Source organism: Phaseolus vulgaris, chromosome 5 (assembly GCF_000499845.2).
Source record: "Phaseolus vulgaris cultivar G19833 chromosome 5, P. vulgaris v2.0, whole genome shotgun sequence".
Classification (NCBI taxonomy): domain Eukaryota; kingdom Viridiplantae; phylum Streptophyta; class Magnoliopsida; order Fabales; family Fabaceae; genus Phaseolus; species Phaseolus vulgaris.
Genome location: NC_023755.2, coordinates 34,794,523 through 34,816,939, shown reverse-complemented (window position 1 = coordinate 34,816,939; position 22,417 = coordinate 34,794,523). Strand labels below are relative to the sequence as shown.

At 30.2% G+C, this 22,417-nt stretch overlaps 1 pseudogene; it reads right to left on the bottom strand.

Moving 5' to 3' along the window:
• Nucleotides 1–18,958: 18,958 nt before the first annotated feature.
• On the bottom strand, nt 18,959–21,770 carry LOC137835553 (uncharacterized; annotated as a pseudogene).
• Nucleotides 21,771–22,417: the final 647 nt, after the last annotated feature.

Sequence of the window (22,417 nt, the reverse complement as noted above, 5' to 3'; positions counted from 1 at the left end):
AAAATAATAAATTAAAAAAAATAATACATTAAAAAATTAAATATTTTTAATGTTTAAAATAGTTAGAAATATAATTAATGAATAAAGAAATATTTTTTTATAAAATAAAAATAAAAAAGTAATAAATTAAAAATGTTAAGTTTAAATTTTTTTTAAAAATGAAAAAAATAAAAAATTAAACCCTACAACAACATAAAAGTTGAATCTATAAACAAAAATTAGTATTTATTTATTATTATTGATGATGTAATCATGTTAATTTCAAGTAAAAAATACAGGACATGATTATAAAAAAACCAAAGTCCATTAGTATTAAGTAGCAGTAGACACACATATAATATTGAATTGTCTATCCTAAATGCAAAATTAAAAAAAAAAAAACTAATGTAAATGTTATACTTAATGCTTAAAAATGAGTAGACACTTTAATATTATCCGTGTGTCTACTACTAATTAATATTAATTGATATGGTTTTTTATAATTATGTTTTATATTTTTTACTTGAAATTAACATGATTACATCATCAATAATAATAATAAATATTAATTTATGTTTATAGATGCAAACTTTTATGTTGTTGTAAGGTTTAATTTTTTATTTTCTTCATTAAAAAAAATAAACTAAACATTTTTATTTTGTAAAAACTCATTTCTTTATTCATTAATAACTATTTTAAACATTAAAAATATTTATTTTTTTAATGCATTCAAAATTATTATTTTTTAATTTATTATTTTTTTACTTTTGAAATGGTATTAAATAGAGAAATAAAAATAAAAGGGTGCTAGATAAAAAGATAAAAACAAAATGATGTTAGATGAAGAAATAAAAGTATAAATAGTGCTATATATGAAGAATTGAATCTCTAAGATAACTTTAGGAAATTTCAGTAGATAAATAATTATATTATTAAAATTGCAGTGAACTTTGATATTTTTCCTTTTTCTTTAAATTTTTTTTTTGTTGTTAATGACCTAAGATAACCTTAGGAAATTTCAGCAGATAAATAATTATATTCTTAAAATTGTAGTGAACTTTTGTATTTTTTCTTTTTCTTTAAAAAAATGTTTTTGTTGTTAATGACCTAAGATAACCTTCTCTAGCATAACAATTAAGGAAACAAAAGAGTAAAAAGGGTCAATGAATTGAATAGACTCGGTTTGAATATAGAAGTTAAAAAAAACTCAAAACTCTGAAAAATCATTAAAATATATATAAATAGAGTTATAATTTTGACTGAGAAAGTGTTTCATTTATGGCATTTATTATCATTGTTATTAAAAAGATTGTGAACTTAAGGGTGGAAAGAAATACATTATGCAGACCAGTTTTCACCAATGCATGACTATGGTATATTGAATAAAAAGGATTTTCAACCAAGATGTTTTCACACAAGAAACCACAACCTTCATAAGCTTGTTAATGGAGAAAAAGTAACAAAAGACAAAATAGTTGAAGAAGAAAAAAAATCAACTATCATGCATAGTAGAAGGTAAGAGAAAAAAAGTTACTTTAGGGATTCAATATCCTTTTGTATTTTTTTCAAAATAAAATAAATAATAATTGTTCTTACAACAAGGACCAAGAACACTAGAATAAGGTTGATAAGATCAACTCCTTTACAAATCTTCCGAACTTGGGCTGGACTCTCTCGGCTTCTCCTCGAGTTGAGCTCTCGGCTTCTTCTCGGGTTGGGCTCTCGCGGCTTCTTCTCGAGTCGGGCTTTCGGCATCTTCTCGGGTTGGGCTCTCGCGACTTCTACTCGAGTTTGGCTCTCGGCTTCTTCTCGGGTTGGGCTCTCGGCTTCTTCTCCTCACATGTGGGTGTGTGTACCTGCAAGGCGCTCCGATGCCAAAGTCAGATATAGTTTTATGTTCATCAGATCAATTGAATCTTACTTACCTCTTGAGTTGAACCTCTATTTATAAGGGGCAATTTCTCCCTCCACCATATCAATTTCAGCATGCACCCAATCAGCTCTAGAAAATAACAAAAATACCCCTCATAAATGACGAAAATAACCTTACACAAAAATGGAAAAAATTATTTTTGAAACTTTTATCTGAAATATTTTGGATTTCAATTTTCGGAACATATTTTTGAATTCTGAATTTTTTTATCCAGAATATATTTTTAGTTTTGTGTTCAGAATTTTTTTTCCAGCATGTATTTTTTTATTTTTCAATTATAATTATTATTTTGGATTTTTTAATTTGGAATGAAGGTAGTTTTGAAAATTTAAAAAATTGATATGGTGGAGGTTAAAATTGATATGGTGCAGGAGGGTAGTTTTGGAAATTTAAAAAATTGATATGGTGGAGGTTAAAATTGATATGGTGGAGGAAGAATTTGCCTTTATAAGGCTCTCTTATTGGGCTTAAGAGTTACTTGGGTCTTTTCTTTTTGCACCTAACATTTTGAAAACACACACCTGTATATTTGGGTCCATCTTATGGGCTTTGCTATAATCACTAATTTAATTTTACTTATTTACTTTTTATATTTAACCTTTCGGTTGAGACTTTCGGTACAACCTTTCGGTCGAGACTTTTGGTACAACCTTTCGGTTGACCTTTCGGCCTAGACAGTACAATAATTGTTAAATAAAAATTAAGGATGGTTTGTAAAGTGGTGTATTACTGTAAAAATAAATTTAATGTATTTTATTTAATATGTATAGAGTTTCTTCTTTTAGTTTTAAAATATAATTATAGATAAAATAAAATATAAAATGTATACATTGAATAGAGAATACCATTACAAATTATTATATATATATATATATCTACAATTATATAAAGAGGATGCACTATTTAATTTTTATTTTTATTGTCATCTTTTAATTGGATAATTTTCATTTTTGATAAATAAAAATTTATTTATTTAATAAAATAAACAATCTAATAAGTTCTTTTTATTCCAAAATAACTAAATATTTTTTTCTTTTTTTACAACTACATAATTTTTAATACTATTTTTATAAGATTATTTTTTTAAAAAAATTGTATTTCCTTTATTATAAATATTACATTATAAATTTATAATAACTATAATTTTATTAAATTAATATACGAAATAAATTTACAAAAATCCCTATAAATTTTAATATATATTTTATAATACATGTTTAAGAAAAAGAAAACATTAATTTATATTTTCATGGTTTTATAAAATTAGTGTTCAGATATATATGAATAATTTATAAGAAACTAAAATTTTATTAATAAATTTATTTATTAAATTATAACAATAATTAAGTAAATTTATGTTAGAATTATATATTGTAGCAATTTTAGCATTAAATAATTTTATGTTATTATACAATTTTATATATAATTGATATGATATAAAAATTTCAATTTAAGTTTTAAATTATTTTAATTAAAAAATATTGAATAGTAAAAATTTGATAAAAATGGTAATTTAATCCCTTTCTACATGAATGTCTTATCTATCCTCTCTCTATATATATATATATATATATTATAATAGTTAATGGTACTGATACTAATAATAATAATATTATTAGTTGTAGTATTTGATAATACTCAGTCTTATGAGATGAATTACCAGTGAAGGAAAAATTGCAAAGGATGAAGTAGTTATAAGTCAACTTAAATTATAGAAGTCATAAATAAAATAAACTGAGAACTTTAAAACTCATTAAAATATACTTCATTACAGACATTATTTCGAGATAAATACACCAATAGTTCCAAATGTTTATTGCTCTTATTATTAGAAAAAAATGGTTGAATTTACTGTAGGAGTATATTTTGAGTACCTTTACGTATATCCAATATAGAAAATAAATAAAAAATTGCTTTTCTTTAAAAAAAATGAAAAAACTTTATTAAAAAAATATGACTAATTTGTAATTATAAATATTTTCAATTATGAGAGGTACAAATAGATAACCACTCATTTAATATAATATTTAAGACATATAAATCAGACAATAACTGTTCATTTAATATTATATTTAAAATATATAAATCGGTTATAAGTTATTAACGGTTATATAAATTACTATAATAAAATCTATTTATATCTCATAATAACCATTCAATGCTTTTCTTGATGGTCTGCATCCAACAATACCTATAAATAGGTGATGACTCTCTCAATAAGGACATAAAGTCTATTATATACTTTTACTCTTAGCTCTTCATTAAGAATTTATCATTATATGTGTCTCTCAGTGCAGTAAAATAATCTATCTAATACCAGGAAGATGATGTGGGTGGGGACAATTTTTCGGATTAAAGTTTTCTTTCTCTATGCAAAACTTGAATTGATGCGGTTTGAATAATTTTTTAATATCCCAAAAAATATATCATTTCCGTACAACAATGTCATCTGATGGTAGAAGTGGTGGTGTTTCAATATCATTTTTGTGAGTTCCACCATCTAAATCTTGTGAAGGAGGACGACACAACAAATATCTTTAATTTATTTTTTATTTAATAGAGAAGAATATCAATTTAAAACGTATCAATCTCTCTACTATGTGCTAATGCGGTCCACATCTAGCAACAAATATTAACAAATATCTTTAATTTTTAATTTTTTTATTTAATAGAGAAGAAGAGCAATTTAAAACAAAAAAAAATAACATACTATCTCTCCTCTCTTTGACCAGCAACAAATAAAATAAAATATTATTTAAAAATTAAAAAATTACTTTATTAACTTCTAAAATTATAAAATATCAAAATAATCAAAATAAATTAATAAAATAAAATATTAAGTAAGAATAAAATAGGAAAATAATTTTAAAGTAAGAAATCCATTTATATATAGGTATAGAAAGATATAAATATAGATTAAAGAACGTCAAAGACATATGAATAAAATATTACTTTTTCTTCTTATTTGTTTGTGTCATTTAAAATTGTATTTAAAAAATAATAAATGCAAATTTTTTTTTGACTTTAATAGTATATAAATATAAGATTTTCTATTTTACTATTTTCTTTCTATATTATCCCAGAAACAAAAAACTAAGTTTAAGAAAAATAAATCTTAATTTAAAAATGGATGTGAACTTTGAAAAAATTTAAATTAGATGAAGTATTTACTTTGAATCATAAAAGAAAACATAAAAAACTTATTTAATTTTAAAGAAATTTTCATTTACTGATAACTTATATAATTGACTTTGTATTTTTAGTTATTATGATTAAATGAATCCACTAAATTAGTTTGAGGAATAAGATAAAATATAATAGTTATCGGTAATTTTATGCTGTTATTTTTTATATTGTCATTTTTAGAATACTTCTTATTTCAAAGGAGAGTTGTGTTATGATTAAGAGGATGGGATAATTGTTCTCTTATTCCTCTTTATATGTAATATTTTAAAATAAATTTAAATTATAGTAATTAAAATATAAAATATTTGTTTATTATTCAAATATATATATATATATAAAGAAAAATAGTCATAGTCATATCATAATAGTGATTTTACAAAATTTATAGAATCTATTTATAATTTTAAGAAAAAGTAAATACATGAATAAAATAAAATGTGATGTAACTTTGTTAATACCAATCTATATGATAACATATATAATGTTTTTATTTATTTAACATATTAACTTACATGTATTTATATTTATAATTATTGTGATACATATACAATTAGATTATATTATTTAATATAATTAAATTAAATCTTAAATATTTTTTAAGATATTAGTTTTATTTTAAAATCTGATATAAATTTTTATAATATAAAAATAATTATATAAATAAAATGAAATTTCGTATAACTTAGTTCTTTAATTTTCATAATATATACAATATTAAATTAAAATTATTTTTTAAAAAAATTATACGTAATTTTAATAAAAAATGTCATTGAAACATAATTTATGTTATTCTAACATGATTTAGTTTGTTATTTTGTTTACACTAAACACAAGATATAATTTTTACATTGTCTTATTATTATCTTTTCATGTTCTTGTTTTATTATCATGTCAACCAAAACGAATCCTCAAATTAAAAAAAAAATCTCCAAAAATATTAGAATAAAAAAAATTACAGCATGCTAAAACTTATGCACATGAACATTTAGTAAAAAGGAACAAAAACACTTGGGCAAATTCTTAAAAGAGAAATGAAAAAAAGACGCAAATATAAATTTCAAGATCATTTTTTCAAAATAATTTTTTAACTAATGATATTTAAGTTTTTTCTTTTTGTGAAGGGATCAAGAAATATGTTTTGCACATATATAGAGCTATTATTGAGGGTTTGATATATTCTAAACATTCAATAAAAATAGTTTAAGATAATATATATTTATATTTGATATGATTAATCCATTAAGATAAAATAGAATTCATATTAAGATGAGAATAGCATTTTAATAAATTAGTTCAAATTTTTAGTCTACTAAAATTATTTAAAAAATGTATTCAAGTAATTTTAATCTATTAAAAAAGAGACTTTGCAAAAGTTTAAACAACTTTAAATGAAATTGATAGTTTACTACTTATTTTTATCATTTGAACAAATTTTACTCTTTTTTTCTAGCAACATAAAAGATATTTAATTAAATAAATTTGTTTTTAATTCATTAAAACCTGTTTAATCTTATTTAACCTTTCACAAAGAAACCAAATTAATACTTCTAAATAATGTTACTATGATTATAAGCAATAGAATAACTCTTGCAAAGATAAACATAAATATTACAACATTTTCAAGATCAAATTTCAGTCTTTGACAATTGGGTTTAAATCTTCCGACTTCGACTCAAATCACACAACTCAATAAATGTACAAGTAACTTAATACGAGGTTAGTGAAAAAGAAGAGTAAAATAATAATTAATTTAATTTTGTATTAAATTTCGAGAATGTAAATTAAACATAAAAAACTTTTTAAAATTAAACGTGCAAAAGAAACCGTATGTAAAATCATTTTAGACATTAATATGAAGGTTACAATAAATGATGAATAATCACTTCGGGCTTCACAAGAGATTCTTCACCACTCTAGTATCTACTACTGGTGTAGTGTTTCTCTAATCTCTCAAAATATAGATTAGTGTATTTTATTAGATTCCCATTCTCACCCTTCGTATTAAAATGTCATTTGTTCTTCTTGAGATAGTAAATTTTTTTTATTAAAAAATATTAAATAAAAATTATTTTTAAAGACAAAAAATAATACTGATTAAATTAGATACTAGTTTATAAACTAAACTATTAATAATATGTAAAGTAGTTTTTATTATTAATAAAAATTTATAAATTAGTTTTTAAATTGGTATTTAATTAGCTATCAAGATTTTAGTTATCAAATTTAAAATTTAAAGTAATTGATAACTAAAATCTTTGTAGCTAATTAGTTAGGTATTAATTTAGAAATTAATTTATGATTTATTTATTAATAATAGAAACTACTTTAAATATCAATAATTTTTTAGTTTATAAAATAATATTTAATTTAATTAATATAGTAACTAATTTTTTTTTCTAAAATTAATTTTATTTAATATTGTTTTAGTATTTCCAATAACATACCAATCCTAGTGGACTTATTGAACATGGGTTTAACATTTTACATTAATTAGTAATGTAATTAGAAGATTTTATTGTTGTAGACTGTCAATTTTATGTTATAAGATGATTTTATAGAGTTAAGTTAAAATTTTGATGTTTTCTATTTTTTTTACTGTTGGGTTGGGCCCTTTCTCACGAAACTGTTGGTTGAGCCCTCTTTTCCTCCTTTCTTCTCAATGTGACTCAGTGCATGCAATTCAAATAATGAAAATCGTGAAGTATTACACTAATAGTAAGATTAAAATATTTTAGTTTCTTTCTCATAGTTATTGTTCATCTTCTCTTCCCTTGTCTCTGCACTTCATCACTTACTGTGTCAATGTAAAACTTCAAAATGGTATCAGAGCGGGTCTAATCCGCTCTACTCTCCGCTGCAACTGGTTGTCTCTTAACCCTGCTTTCTTTTCTTGCTCTCTTCTTTCTTCGTTTTCTTTTGTTTCTTGCTTTGTTTTTTTGAAAATGGTCGCCAGTGTGCAAGACTCACTCAAGAATGATCAACAAAATCCCGCTAGTCCATATTATCTCCATCCTGGAGAAAACCCAAACATGGTGCTGGTCACACCTCATCTTGATGGAACAAACTATCATTCATGGAGCAGAGCAATGAAACGTGCGTTACTTTCAAAAACAAATACAAATTCGTCAATGGTGAGATTCTTGAACCCTCATGTAATGACGCCAAATACAAAGCATGGGAGAGATGCAACGTTACGATTTTTTCCTGGATTACACGAAGTCTTAAGACACAGGTTGCACAAAACATTGTGTACATAGATAATGCAAGAGATCTATGGAAAGATCTTGAAGAAAGATTCTCAAAAGGGAGTCATTTTCGCATTTCTGACCTTCTGCAAGAAATCAATTCCATCAAACAAGGCGAAAGAAGCATCAATGGGTACTACACTGATTCTAAAACTCTATGGGAAGAGCTGGATTCTTTGCATCCTCTACCCGCTTGCACCTGCAAATCAAAGTGTACGTGCAATGTGATAAAAACCATGACAGGATACATGGAATTAGAGAGAATTATGTGTTTTTTTAAAGGGATTGGGAGAGAGCTACAACAATGTAAAAACGCAAGTTCTATTAATGGATCCTCTGCCAGGGGTCAATCGTGTCTTCTCTTTGGTTCTGCAACAAGAGATACATCTAACCGAAAGTGCAGTAATGGATACAAAAATCCTCATCAACAATGCCAATCAATATGGTCAAAAGATGAACGAAATGAATTATGGAAAGCAATGTTCTTTTTGCAATAAAATGAATCACATGGCCGATGAGGGCTACTCAAAGCATGGGTTTCCTACTTGGATCAAACAGAGAATGGGTCATGCTGCGAATGCTATGGAAAGTGAGGTAAGCAGTGAAACAGAGAAAGAAAAGAACGCACACAATGATGCTTACAATGATCAAGTTATGAAGAATCTTGACTTTGAGCAATTACAACAGCTTGTGGATATGATTTAGGGTTGCAAAGGAAAACAAAAAGTGCTAAATAACAACATTGGAGATTTTTCAAAAGCAAACAACCCAGGTAAGGAAGGTAATTTTTTTTGGATACTTGATACTGGGGCCACGAATCATGTAACATGTTCTATTTCTTCTTTTGTAAAATATTATAAGATAAAGCTCGTGAATGTTAAACTGCCTAATAATCATGATGTTATTGCTACTCATGCTGGAACTATCATTTTGACTCATAATATTACTCTTCATAATGTATTATATATACTCGTTTTTACTTTAAATATTCTCTCGGTGCAAAGGTTGATAACTTTTTTGAAGTGTAAGCTTATTTTCACTGACAATGTTTGCCAGATACAAGAGAGATCTACTTCAAAGATGATTGGTCAAGCTAACATTGTGAATGGGTATCGTCTGCACACAGATGAGAAAGAAAACCTTATCTGCTTCTTGCGGGAGCAAAGAAGTTTTGAAGCTGCTAAAGGTCTCAATATATGGCATTGTAGAATGGGTCATCCATCAAAAAGGGTATTAGAAAAACTTACTAAGCAATACACTGATATACACTCAGCTAATATAGATGTATGCACTCCTTGTCATCTTGCTAAACAACATAAGCTTCCCTTCCCCTTAAGCAAAACCAGTAGCGAACACGTTTTTGATTTGATTCACATGGATATATGGGGGCCTTTAAATGTTCATTATCTGCATGGTCACAAATATTTTTTAACCATTGTAGACGATCATAGTAGATATACATGGATCTATCTTATGAAAAGTAAGAGTGAAACTAGAGATTACACGCAACATTTCATTTCTCACATCAAGAGCCAATTTAATAAAGATATAAAAGCTATTAGAACTGATAATAAGAGTTTTGTTGGAAAGATTTCTATGATAAACATGGCATAATTCACCAAACATCTTGTAACGAAACACCTAAACAGAATTCTACTGTTGAAAGAAAACACTAACACATTCTTAATATTGCTTGCTGCATTTTGTATCAGTCAAACTTGCCAAATCTTTTATGGTCTTACGTTATTCTACATTCTGTGCATCTTATAAATCACTTACCTTCCCCTGTTATTCAAAACGAATGCCCATATAAATTGATGTATCGAAGCATACCTGATCTTTCCAACGTTAAGGTGTTTGGGTGTCTATTCTTTGCTTCTACTCTTGAGCAAAGTAGACACAAGCTGGATCCCAGGGCACGCAAATGCATCTTTCTTGGTTTCAAACATGGTACCAAAGGTTATGTGGTAATGGATGTTCACTCTAGAGAGATCTTTATATCAAGAAATGTGATATTTTATGAAACTTATTTTTGTAACCCAAAAAACGAAAAATAGTGATGATATTACATTCAAAGACATTGATTTCGCTATATATGATGCTGCTTCTCCTAAGCCTATTGTGACCAAAGAGAACACTGAACAAGAAGAACCCAGACGATCCATAAGAATCAAGAAACCACCAACTTATCTGGAGGATTATCATCACAACATAATGGCATCACCATGCAGCAGCGTGACACAGAAAAGCAAGATACTGTATCCCCTTAGCTCTGTCATTTCTTACAAAGGCTTAGCAAAAAGTCATTTAAAATATGCTTTGTCAATTCCATGCCAAAATGAACCTCAAAACTATGAGGAAGCCAAGCAATATCCTGAATGGAGGGAAGCCATGAAAGCAGAAATAAAAGCTCTTGAAGAAAACAAAACTTGGAAGATAGTGGAGCTCCCACCAAACAAAACAGCCATAGGATGCAAGTGAGTTTTTCAAAATTAAGCGAAAAGCTAATGGAGACATAGAGAGATACAAGGCAAGTCTTGTGGCAAAGGGCTACACACAACGTGAAGGTATTGATTACATGGAGACATACTCACCTGTGGCAAGACTCACAACGATTCACACAATTCTTGCAGTGGCATCCACCATGAATTGGCACCTTGAACAACTCGATGTTAACAATGCTTTTTTGCACAATGACTTAGAAGAAGAAGTCTATATGGAATTGCCACTAGGTATTGTCTCCAAGAAGACACATCAGGTATGTCGTTTGATGAAATCCCTCTATGGTCTAAAGCAAGCAAGCAAACACTGGTATGATAAGCTTACCTCCTTCCTTCATTCCATTAATTTTATTCACTCCAAAGCTGACAACTCTCTTTTTGTGATAAATATTAAGGGTTCCTTTATTGCTCTTCTTGTATACGTAGACGATATTCACATTGCTGGAAACAATTCAAATGAAATCAATACAGTAAAAGATTCCTTAAATACAACTTTTAAAATAAATGACTTAGGTCCTTTAAAGTTCTTTTTAGGTCTAGAAATTGCTAGGACTGTGAAAGGAATTCATGTTTGTCAACGCAAGTATGCTCTTGAGATTTTGGCAGATGTAGGGATGCTGAGTGCAAAACCAACAACCACACCTATGGTGCAAAAGAACGAAACATTGTTCGACAAAGATGCAGCGATGCATGATGTCTCCATGTACAGAAGAATTATTGGAAAACTGCTTTACTTGGTAAATACAAGGCCCGACATTAGTTTTTTTGTGCAATTCCTTAGTCAGTTTGTTAAGGTACCTAAAAAAGCACACCATCAAGCAGCACAAAGAATTCTCCGCTACATAAAAGCTTCTCCAGCTCAATGACTGTTTTATCCCAGAGACACAAGCCTGCAAATCAAAACATTCAACGACTCAGATTGGGCATCTTGCATTACAACACGATGCTCTACCATGGGTTTATGTATTTTCCTTGGTGAATCTTTGATATCATGGAGAACCAAGAAGCATAGCACCATATCTCATTCTTCATCTGAAGCAGAGTACTGAGCTCTTGCAGCTACTAGCTGTGAGATTCAATGGCTAAGTTTCTTGCTTGAAGATCTACGCGTTACTTCTAATGGAGTTGCTAGCCTATTTTGTGACAGTCAATCAACAAGGCATGTTGATTAATTCTCGGCAAATGTACCGAATCAACTGTAATATAGTACTCCTTAAAGTACGAATGTCGAACCCACAGGGAACAATTCTAATTAAGATGTTCTGTTTTAAAACTCATTAAGTATAGAAAATAATTTTGTGACTTTGTTCATAACCAAATTAAAGATTTCACAAACAACTCGGAGAGTTAGGGTTTGATTCAGGACGTAACAAAACTAACTTATCAAATATAGAGAAAGATACTTAGGATTGAATTGCGTTTATCTCAATCATCTGTATTTTGAATAATACAATATATAATACTCAAAACTACTTATTCTTGATGCTTAATTTAAAGTCATTCATCTTGATTCCTCACAGATGAAATTCATAAGATAATTTCTCAAACACTGATTCCTCAGATATTTAACAAATCATCCAGCTTTAGGAACAAAATTATCATGCAATCAATAACCTGGAATCTATTCCTAGCATTACAAGTTATCAAGTATTTTCGTTTATTTCAGATCCTTAAAGGTACTTTCCAGTTAAATTTAAGGATCAAAATCAAGACTCTATTGATCAGACAGAATCAAGCAATAAGCATAAAACGAAAATACCAAGAACAAGTAGAAAAGAGAATTTTATATATATATATATCACCAAGAATACATTTGATCAAGATAAATTACATTCAATCCCAAGTTAGAAAGAACTTAGCCACTCATGACAGCTCCTCCAATCTTCATTCTTGATCTGGATTGCATAAGAAGGGCTGATCTGAGCAAGTTCTTCTCCTAAGAACAGAGGTTTCTTCTCTTTCTCTCACTAGTCTCTCTCTAAAAAACCTAATCTGTTTTCCACCGCTGGTTTTGAGTTATGTTTCTGAATTTATATAATCAACTTTAGCTTGAGCTAGCGATTCTAGCCTGAGCTAGATCAGTACTGCACCTTTAATCAACTCTGGACAGTTTTAGCTTGAGCTAGCAATTCTAGCTTGGCTAGAATTGTACTGCACCTTTAATCAATTCTGGACAGTTTTAGCTTGAGCTAAATCCTCTAGCTTGAGCTAAATCTTCTTGTGATCCAATTAAGTTTTTACTTTTTTTTTTCTCTTTCAATGCCAGCTTGAATACATTCTTTCAATGCTTCATATTCATCTGCAATTTACACAAAAATTGAGATTAAATTTCTTCATTTGTTTCTTGGTTCAAAAAATATATAATCAGATTCAATAATTCTCAGATTAGGGTAATTTTCTTACATTAAGCAACAATTAAGTTCCAAAGTGTTCAATTTTCTCAATCATAAAAACTACACATTGACACTTATCAGCATATAACACAAAATAACAGCTTTCATGAACAAACGAAGCATATAGAAATAGACTGCCATGTAGTGAGGGAGAAGCTTCGTCAAGGTCTTTTCCACTTACTACCTATCCACACAGAAAACCAACCTGTTGATCTTCTTACCAAATCTCTTAACAAAGAGATTTTTTACAAACTTCTTTCCAAGCTAGGTGTGTTAAACATTCACCCACCAGCTTGAGGGGGCATTTTGATGTTCTTTGTTTTTGTTACTGTTGGGTTGGGCCCTTTCTCACGAAACTGTTGGGCTCAACCCTCTTTCCCTCCTTTCTTCTCATGTATATATGTGACTCAATGCATGCAATTCAAATAATGAAAAACGTGAAGTATTACACTAATAGTAAGATTAGAATATTTTAGTTTCTCTCTCATAGTTACTTTTAATCTTCTCTTCCCTTGTCTCTGTACTTCATCACTTACTGTGCCAATGCAAAACTTCAAAATAAAATTAAAAACTTATTTATCAAGAAAATACCAAAATTTAGAGGAGAAATGTATTAGACATGTCACGTTTTTAAAGATACAATGAAATTCAAGATAATATTTATAAAATAAATTAATTTTATAAATGGAATAACGTACTCACAGTTATATTTTTACTTTAAATATCTTCATATTTATGAGATCTCTAAAAAACATCAACATAACTATTAACTTTTTTTTTTAAATTAAATAGAAATTTTCAACTTGTGAGATTGATGGAGAGAGATTATGAGAAAAGAGAAATATTATGAGTATATATAATACCATGTAGCGCATATGTATACATAAATAATGTAACATCCTCCCGTAAATTGATTGGATTGTGTATAATCATTAGTTTATCCTTTAATAACTGAAAATAATGGTTTTGATAGAATATTTGTAACCTGTAGATGACCATGAATGTGCGTAAGTTGTAGTTGTTTCTGCTTAAGAGAGTCACGAACAAAATATAAATCTAAATCAAAGTGTTTTTTTTGGAATGCATTATCGGGTTAACAACAATGAGAATCGCGCCTAAGTTATTTGAATAAATTTTTGGTGTTGAAAGAGGAAATTGAAGCTCATGAAGAAGATTATGCATCCATTTGATTTCAGTTAGTGCGACACCAATACTGATACTCGACATCTGTTAAACTCGTAGAGACAACTTTATGTTTGTTTGATGTCCAAGTGACTAGATTTGTGCCAAGGAATACAGTGTATTCAGTTGTAGACTTCCTATCATCCGGATCAAAGCCACAGTCTATATCAGCAAAGACAATGATGTTTAGTGAAGAACATCTTCAAAGAAGACTATGGGACTGACTGCCAACAAGGTAATGTAGAATGCGCTTAACAACTTTCAAGTGATGTTGTTGCGGAATATGAATAAACTGACACACTTTGTTAACCCTGTAAGACAATTATGGTATTGTGATAAGAAGGTATTGAAGAGAACCTACAATAGAGCGATATAGAGATTGATCACCAACAACAATGGTGTCATCCCTAAAGAAACCAGTGTTGGTTGTGGTTTTGAAGTGAGCAAATTGGATTTCAGCAAAATATCTTTTAGAGTCATGATATATTGACACCCTGTGACAGAAACACACATTTGACGCATTAGACGTGGCAATGACGTAGCGGAGTGAAATTGTGCGTGAATGAGTAGCGCGAGCTATATTACATCGATTCTTTATAACAACCGGTGTAATATATATATATATATATATATATTTTTTTTTTACATCTATTCTTAGTAATAATCGATGTAATATATGACCCAAATTCAGAGTTTTGCCTTCGATCCCGTGGCAAAGGGCCTTTCGATAGCCGAATCATCAAATGGCAGCGTTCTAAGAGTCGTGTGGATCTGTTTCGACGCCGACCAGTTCCGTGTCATCGTCCACGACAGCGACCGCACGCGGTCCTTGCTGTTAGCGGCGGAGTTGTTTCCGTGCGCCGTCACGTCGAGCGCAACAATGACGATCTCGCTTGGCGATCTTGGAGGGGTCACGACCCATGAGAACAACAACTTTCAACTCGGCCTCGCAGCAGAGGAACTCGTCGAGGAGGCGACCGAGCCAGGATATGAAGATGAGCCGGAGGAGTCCTCGGTGGTGGTGGACAAGAGTTCAGAGAAGCAATCTCGGACAAGTGCTTATGAAATCATTATTGATACAAAATTGCCCTTGCCACGTCATCATTTTTTGCCACATTGATAGCGTCAAATATGTGTCATGGTGCCGAAGGTGTTAACAAAACGTTTTTATATCTTTTTATATACTTTGTTTGAGATAAATGAAGATCACCATCATCAGTACATGAAAGCTTCTATTCCAAGCAAATAATGAAGTCTTCCAAGGTATTTTAAACCAAAATGTTGACAAAGAATGAGAGATTAAGTAACAAGTGGAGAACTTCCTTTGATAATGATATCTTCAACGTTGATAAGAATAAACAAAACCATATTATTCTCAAATTTTACAAATAAGGATAAATAAATTTTAGTATATGAGAAATCAAAAGAAGATATCGTGGTACTTAGCTTTTGAAACCATGACTTTTTGATGATGGAATCCTTTGGCGAAGTACCATCAACATTATATTTATTTTTGAAAACCTATTTACTGCCAATGGGTTTAATATCATAGGGGAGAGTTGTAAGAGTCCAAGTGTGATTTGCTCGTAGAGCATTGAATTTGTCTTGCAGGGCATCTAGCCAATAAGGATTACCCAAAGCCTATTTAGTTGTAGTAGGAATAATAGAAGTATCAGTAGAGGCTGTTATGGTGAGCAGTTTGAAAATGCCAACTTTTCCTCGAGTGATCGTTGGATGTTCGTTATGGACAGGAGTAGGTGAAACTGATTTTGTAGAAGAAATTAGAGAAGAAGCAGTAGAGGAATGGTATATAACTTGATTAGCAGGAGAGAGAATATGGTTAATGTCAGGATCAAATTGAGTTGGTTGTATAAGAGTTAATGTATTAGAAGATGAGACAAGTAGAATGTATGTGTTGGAGTCAGAAACAAAAAGGTTGGAAAGTAAAGAGAATGGAAACACAGATTCATTGAAAATAACAAGGCGAGATATATATCGCTTACCAGTGGGTTGGACTGTAACTAAGAAACAAGAAGCCAATTTTTTTTTGTTATGGTCTTAACAACATATAACATATGCACACCCAAACGTTTTATAAAATGTGTAATATGGTTGTTTATGAAAAATCATATTGTCAACAGGAGAAGAAGGTAAGACATTAATAATAGCATCAACAATAGTGAAAGCTTCTCCCCCAAATATCTAGGGAGAGACGCACTTGCAAGAAGAGAGAGTCATATATATCTACGATATGTCTGTGTTTATGTTCTATGGACCCATTTGTTCATTCATAATTAAGAGGGCATGTTAAGTGGTGCTGAATTCCATTTTCAATAAGATTTGAGACACACAAAAAACTCTCGGAGGTTTTCAGTTTGAATGCTCTAAAGAGAAAACCAATTTGTTTTTTAGCATATGTTTTAGAAGACTTGAAAACAATAGAGGCTTGAGATTTATTATGTATAAGATAAAACAAAACATATTTAGAGTAAGCATCAAGAAACACAATGTAGTAATAAGAACCATTAAACACAAATATCTATAAAAATAAGCTGCAAAGGTTCAAAATATTCAGTAGTAGATAATCTTTGAAAGGCAACTGATGTGTTTTACCTATAACACAGGATTCATAGAAACTAGATTTAGCTTTGTATGGCACATTACATTGGTGGATTATTATTTGATGAATTAGATCAACATTTGCATGTCCAAAATGAGAGTGTCATAGTTTATATGAAGTTACCATTGGTGCAAGAGATGAATTGTTAGCAGAGAAACCAGAAATCGGAACAAGTTTTTGAAAAACATATAAGTCATCCCTAAGATTTTCTTGTAGAATGATCTCCTTTGTTGCCTGCTTTTTTACATAACATTTGTCAGGATCAAATACATGATTGTCCTTACAAATTTAGAGACACTTAATAAATTTTTTTAGTAATACTACACACATGCAAGAATTGATTAAAAAAAGATCAGAAGAATGTGAATCTGTGAAAGTAGTAGAACCTACATTTGTGATATGTATTGATTCAAAAAAAAGATTAGAAGAGTGTGGATGAAAGTAGTAGAACCTACATTTGTGATATGTAAACCAGAATCATTACCTAGTTTTACCGCTTCTGAACCTGTGTAAGAAGCTTTAGAAGACATATTGGATTCATCATGTGTAAGGTGATGCGAGGTACCACTATTTAGATACCATAGTGGATCATAGAAGATGTACGAAGAATAGAGGGCTCACCAACTGATGAAATAAATTGAGATGAATTGGCATTGATAATAGATTGAGAACGATCATACCTGTGCCAACAATATGTGGAAGAATGATTCATGCCGACAAACTTGACATTGAAGCTTTTGATATGAACGAGGATTAGAAGGAGAGGAAGAAAATGAAATATTTTTATTAGTAGACCTGGAACCAAAACACCGATGTGTTGTTTGGGAAAGGGTGGACATGGTTAGCCACAATCAAATTTGTTGGAGTTGGGAAAAGTACTTTGAACACGAAAAAGATGAAACAGAAGAAAGAAGAAGATGATGGAACAATAATTGTATTCCCTTGAAGAAGATGATCAATAGAAGCCCCGACCTTGTCAATTCTTTCTTCTTAGAACCAACAAGAGCGTCTCCATCTCTTAGACAGTATATGGGTCAAGACGTGATGTTATGGAAAGTAACGAATGGATCATACTTCTCAGATAAGCCATCAAGAACGACTTCAATGTGTGATCTAGTGATATGAGGACAACCAATAGTAGCTAACTAGTCAACGCTCTTCTTGATGTCAAGAAGAAAAATGGTGACTGTATATATGAAGTTGGAGCTTGAGCTTTTTAACACGAACACGAGTGTGAGAGCCGTAATATATCTGAAGAGTTGACTATTTGATGAGAAGAGGAGAGACCTACCATTTTAGTGAATATTGGAGGAGACATGGAAGCAAACCATGCAAGCAAGACACCATGCAACAATGCAGAAGTAAATCTTGGAGGAGTAGACTATCCATCCAAGAAGTGTATGAAAGTTGAGACTCTGGAGAATGACATGGAACTACCGTTTTCAGATTAGGTAATTATCATCATCCACTTTGAAGTTAATTCGACGGGTGAAGATGTAAGGAGTGAAGAACGCGAAAGCAGAAAAATATTCAGTGTTTGTTGAAGTAGATGAAGCCATGGTAGCTCTTGTACCATGTGAGATGAGTGGGGTGATAGGAAAGAAGAGAAACAGAAGATACTGAGAGAGATTCTCAGGAAAGAAAAATATTATTTACTTAAAACTACCCCCATAAACAGTGAGCAATATTGCAGTAGCACATGCATACGTAAATAACACACTAAGTAACATCAACACCTTTGTTGTGGTGTGCGTGAAAGAGAAACCGAAAGCAATTTAGTAAACATTGAATAGCAGAAAGTTCAGGCAACAAAGGAGAGATAAAAAGATGACGAGAAGTGAACAAGACAGAAATCACATGACTTACATTATATTAAAACTCAAGCAACAAATTCAACATAGTCAAACTTTCTCCCAATATCTTAAAATATAATCTTTCAATTACAAGCACGTAATCTTTAATTTATTACATTCATCTGCAGAGCTAAAACTCTTCAGTACTATTACATTATTGATGGAATGCAAAAAGAGACATAAACTATGGCTAAGTTAACTGACAAGAAAATGATTGAAGTAGTGTCAAATTTTGAAGTTGCCAAGGGGAACTCTCTTCAGTGGTACAAGAACTCAGGACCTCACTGAAACACATTTATGTGAAGAATAAACAAGTCACTTGATGGTTTGAAATCCTTGTCCCTGACAAAGAGGGTGCATCTGATCATGACCATCACCTTTGATGAGCTTTAATAAAAGCCATCAATGAGGTATGTGCTGTCAAAGTAACATATCTCTGAAAGTAAAAGTTTTGTGTATCAGGGATGCTCCCATTTTCTGGGTGTTCAGCTCCTTATTCGTTTCATCTGTGCCCTTCCCTGCCATGAGCAAACTAACCATCAGCTTCACAACTTTAGCATAAGATACTGCCACAGCCTAAGTATAGAGCAAAAGTTAGGTTGTCCACAAAAGATGAATCACCAGAAAACTAAAATCTCATAAATTATATTTGGCTTAAGTACATGTTTGCGGTCCTATAGTATACTTGTTTTATAGTTTAGTCCTTATTTTTATTTTGGTTTCGGTATATATAGAATTATAATTTAAGGTTTTTGTCCTTAATCAGTGTAGGCCCTATGAAGTAAGTTTTTTATACAAGTCATTCTTACATAGAAAGATATTTATATTAGTCTTTATTACTCAAGAAATATCGACAATAACTGTAAAAAATTTGAAGGGAACAAAAACACATATTTATGCCATACACGTCACACCAACCAGTTATTTACCTGGAAGAAGCAAAGGGAAGACGCATAAGAAACGAAGCACTGGTTTGCACTATATGCAGATGCATAGTTTTTACAATGAGGAACATGCATCTTCAACTGCAGCTTAGTTTGTCCTTTGTGAGTGGCGGGGTCCTCTTAATTGAGATACTTGGTGTTTTGTGGATCTTTAAATTGACTGAAATGTCTAGAACATGGACAACATTGAATCAATCAAACATTTTTTCTTTCGAGTGAACAAACTACAGAAGAACACATTCGTGGCTGGTAGGAGATGCCACTGCCAATAGTCTCTCTTTGTATACTAATTTGTTCCATTTTACTATGCTACCAACGTGTTTGAAGTAAATCTCATGTCAAGATTAGAGATAAGATCAATAATATAGAAGTGTCTATAGATTTTCATAAAAAGTATGTTGTGTAAAGTTGAGTTAAATTTAAAGTAGATTTTGTAAGAATCCATTTATCTATCTTTTCATATTTGTAAAATCTACTTTATTAAAGAAGCTCAGAACGTTTGTAGCACTGTCTAAATAGCTTAATATTTTCAGTATCATGAACAATCTATGAAGGGGGTACCTGAGTTTGGGCCCAAGGCCCATCATGATGGCATCTGAGTTTCCTAATGAGTTACATCTTCATTCCACTGCAAAAATGACAAACCCACATGCATCAGCGCTGTTTCTCTATGTTTTTTTAAGCACTGATAAATTATGTGAAGGCAACCATTTTCTGCTTTAAGAAACAACACATACCCCTTTCATAGTTGAAAACATTCCATATGATAAACTATTTTATTATTGTCACCAGTTAGGTACATGTTTATTCACTAGATTATATATATAAAGAACTATAATTGGAGGTAACGTGTCACTGCCAATAACATATAATTATTAGTATACACTTGGCACCAAGTAATTGGAGAGGAGGGATTTCAGGTTCCATCTAGTAATAACCTGTTATATTCAACTATGCATGTTCTACTCAGTTTACATTGGCTAATTCTATGATAATAAATCAGTCTTAAGAGACTTCAAACCTGGTAAACATTAGTCAATAGCGTTTCCGTACACAAAATCTACAACCCACCAATAACATACGCATCTTCACCTCATACGTTTCATTGTTGATATATCTGTTAATTAAATACCCTTTATATGGGACCATCTCTTGGTTTATTTACAGCTTTATTTCATTAGTTCTCATATAGATTATCTTGTGTAATTCGCCACAGATCATACCAAATAAAGTGATGAACAAAATGAAAACGTTTTTCATTGGTACAAACACACAGATTCAATTAATATAACACACAACCCAATTGCGTGGATTTAGCATATGAAGAAGAATATTCACAGAATCACAGAAAAAGTAGAATATAAAAGTTACCTGAAAGCAATGGATTTTAGGTTATCTTGTTTGTAATGGCTTGAGATCAAAACTTCGAACCTATAATGGACCAAGAGAACCTACCTAACAAGCGTACAAATAGATCAATCAAGAACTCTTCCATCAAAACACCTCCTAAGAACAGTACTTAACCAAACCACACCCACCAGAACCAGCAAATAAAAGTTTGTAACTTTAGTACGTCTAAAGTGTTGTGATGAAGTAAAAGATCTGCATCTATGAAGAGAAAGCAGAAAACTGCTTAAAAAAAGTGTTTCAGCTAATCCAAAACTTAATTAACTACCTTGCGGTGTCAAATGATAATAAGAATAATAACCAAAAAAGAAAGCGAGTTCCTTGAAGTTTAAAGATGAAGCACATGAATCATAGATTTTAAAACCATGAACAAGAAGAGAGAAGCATACCAATGAACTTGAATTTAGAAAGAGGAAGAGGGTGAAAGCCACATCCAAGTTTATGAGCACAGAAATAAAAGGGTAGTTGGCACTTGTCCCATGGGGATCTCTATTAATGCATTGTTTTCGTCACTTGTAAAAGAGACTTATGTCTTAAATAATCATAATGTCGGAAAATGAAAAATGAAAAAGTAAAAAAAAAAATAGAAAAAGGTGTTAGTGTGCAATGTTCATTGAACCTGGACAGAGATAATATGGTAGAACACAACATTAGAAAGCAGTAAAAAAGTTTGGTACAGACACGCCGCATCTGTAGGAAAAGAACAAAGCAAAAAGTATAGAGCATCACTATCATTCACCATCCATGCATCTTTCTTCACTCATGATTCTTTTTTTTTTTTAATTTTCATTACCATTGATGATGCATCATAGTAATGCATGCCATTTTTTTCTTCCCTCATTCTTAATCTTTGGTTGACACCAAGGGTTCAAGTCATAAAGTATAAGTATATATATATATATATGTGTGTGTGTGTAGGAATATTTATAAAATATGGAGAGAATATTTTAAGGGTGACACGATTGATTGTTTTATTAATTTTAGAAGCATGTTTATGTATTTACATTTATTACTCAAAACTAAATTTTCGTATAAAATAAAACTTTTTTTTGTAAATTATAAAATAAAATCTGCTCCATAATTAGATTTGTCAATAAATGTTATGAATTATTCCTTTGTATTGTATATCACTAAGCTTAAACTCGCAGCCTATAACCAAATCCTTTAAATAGAC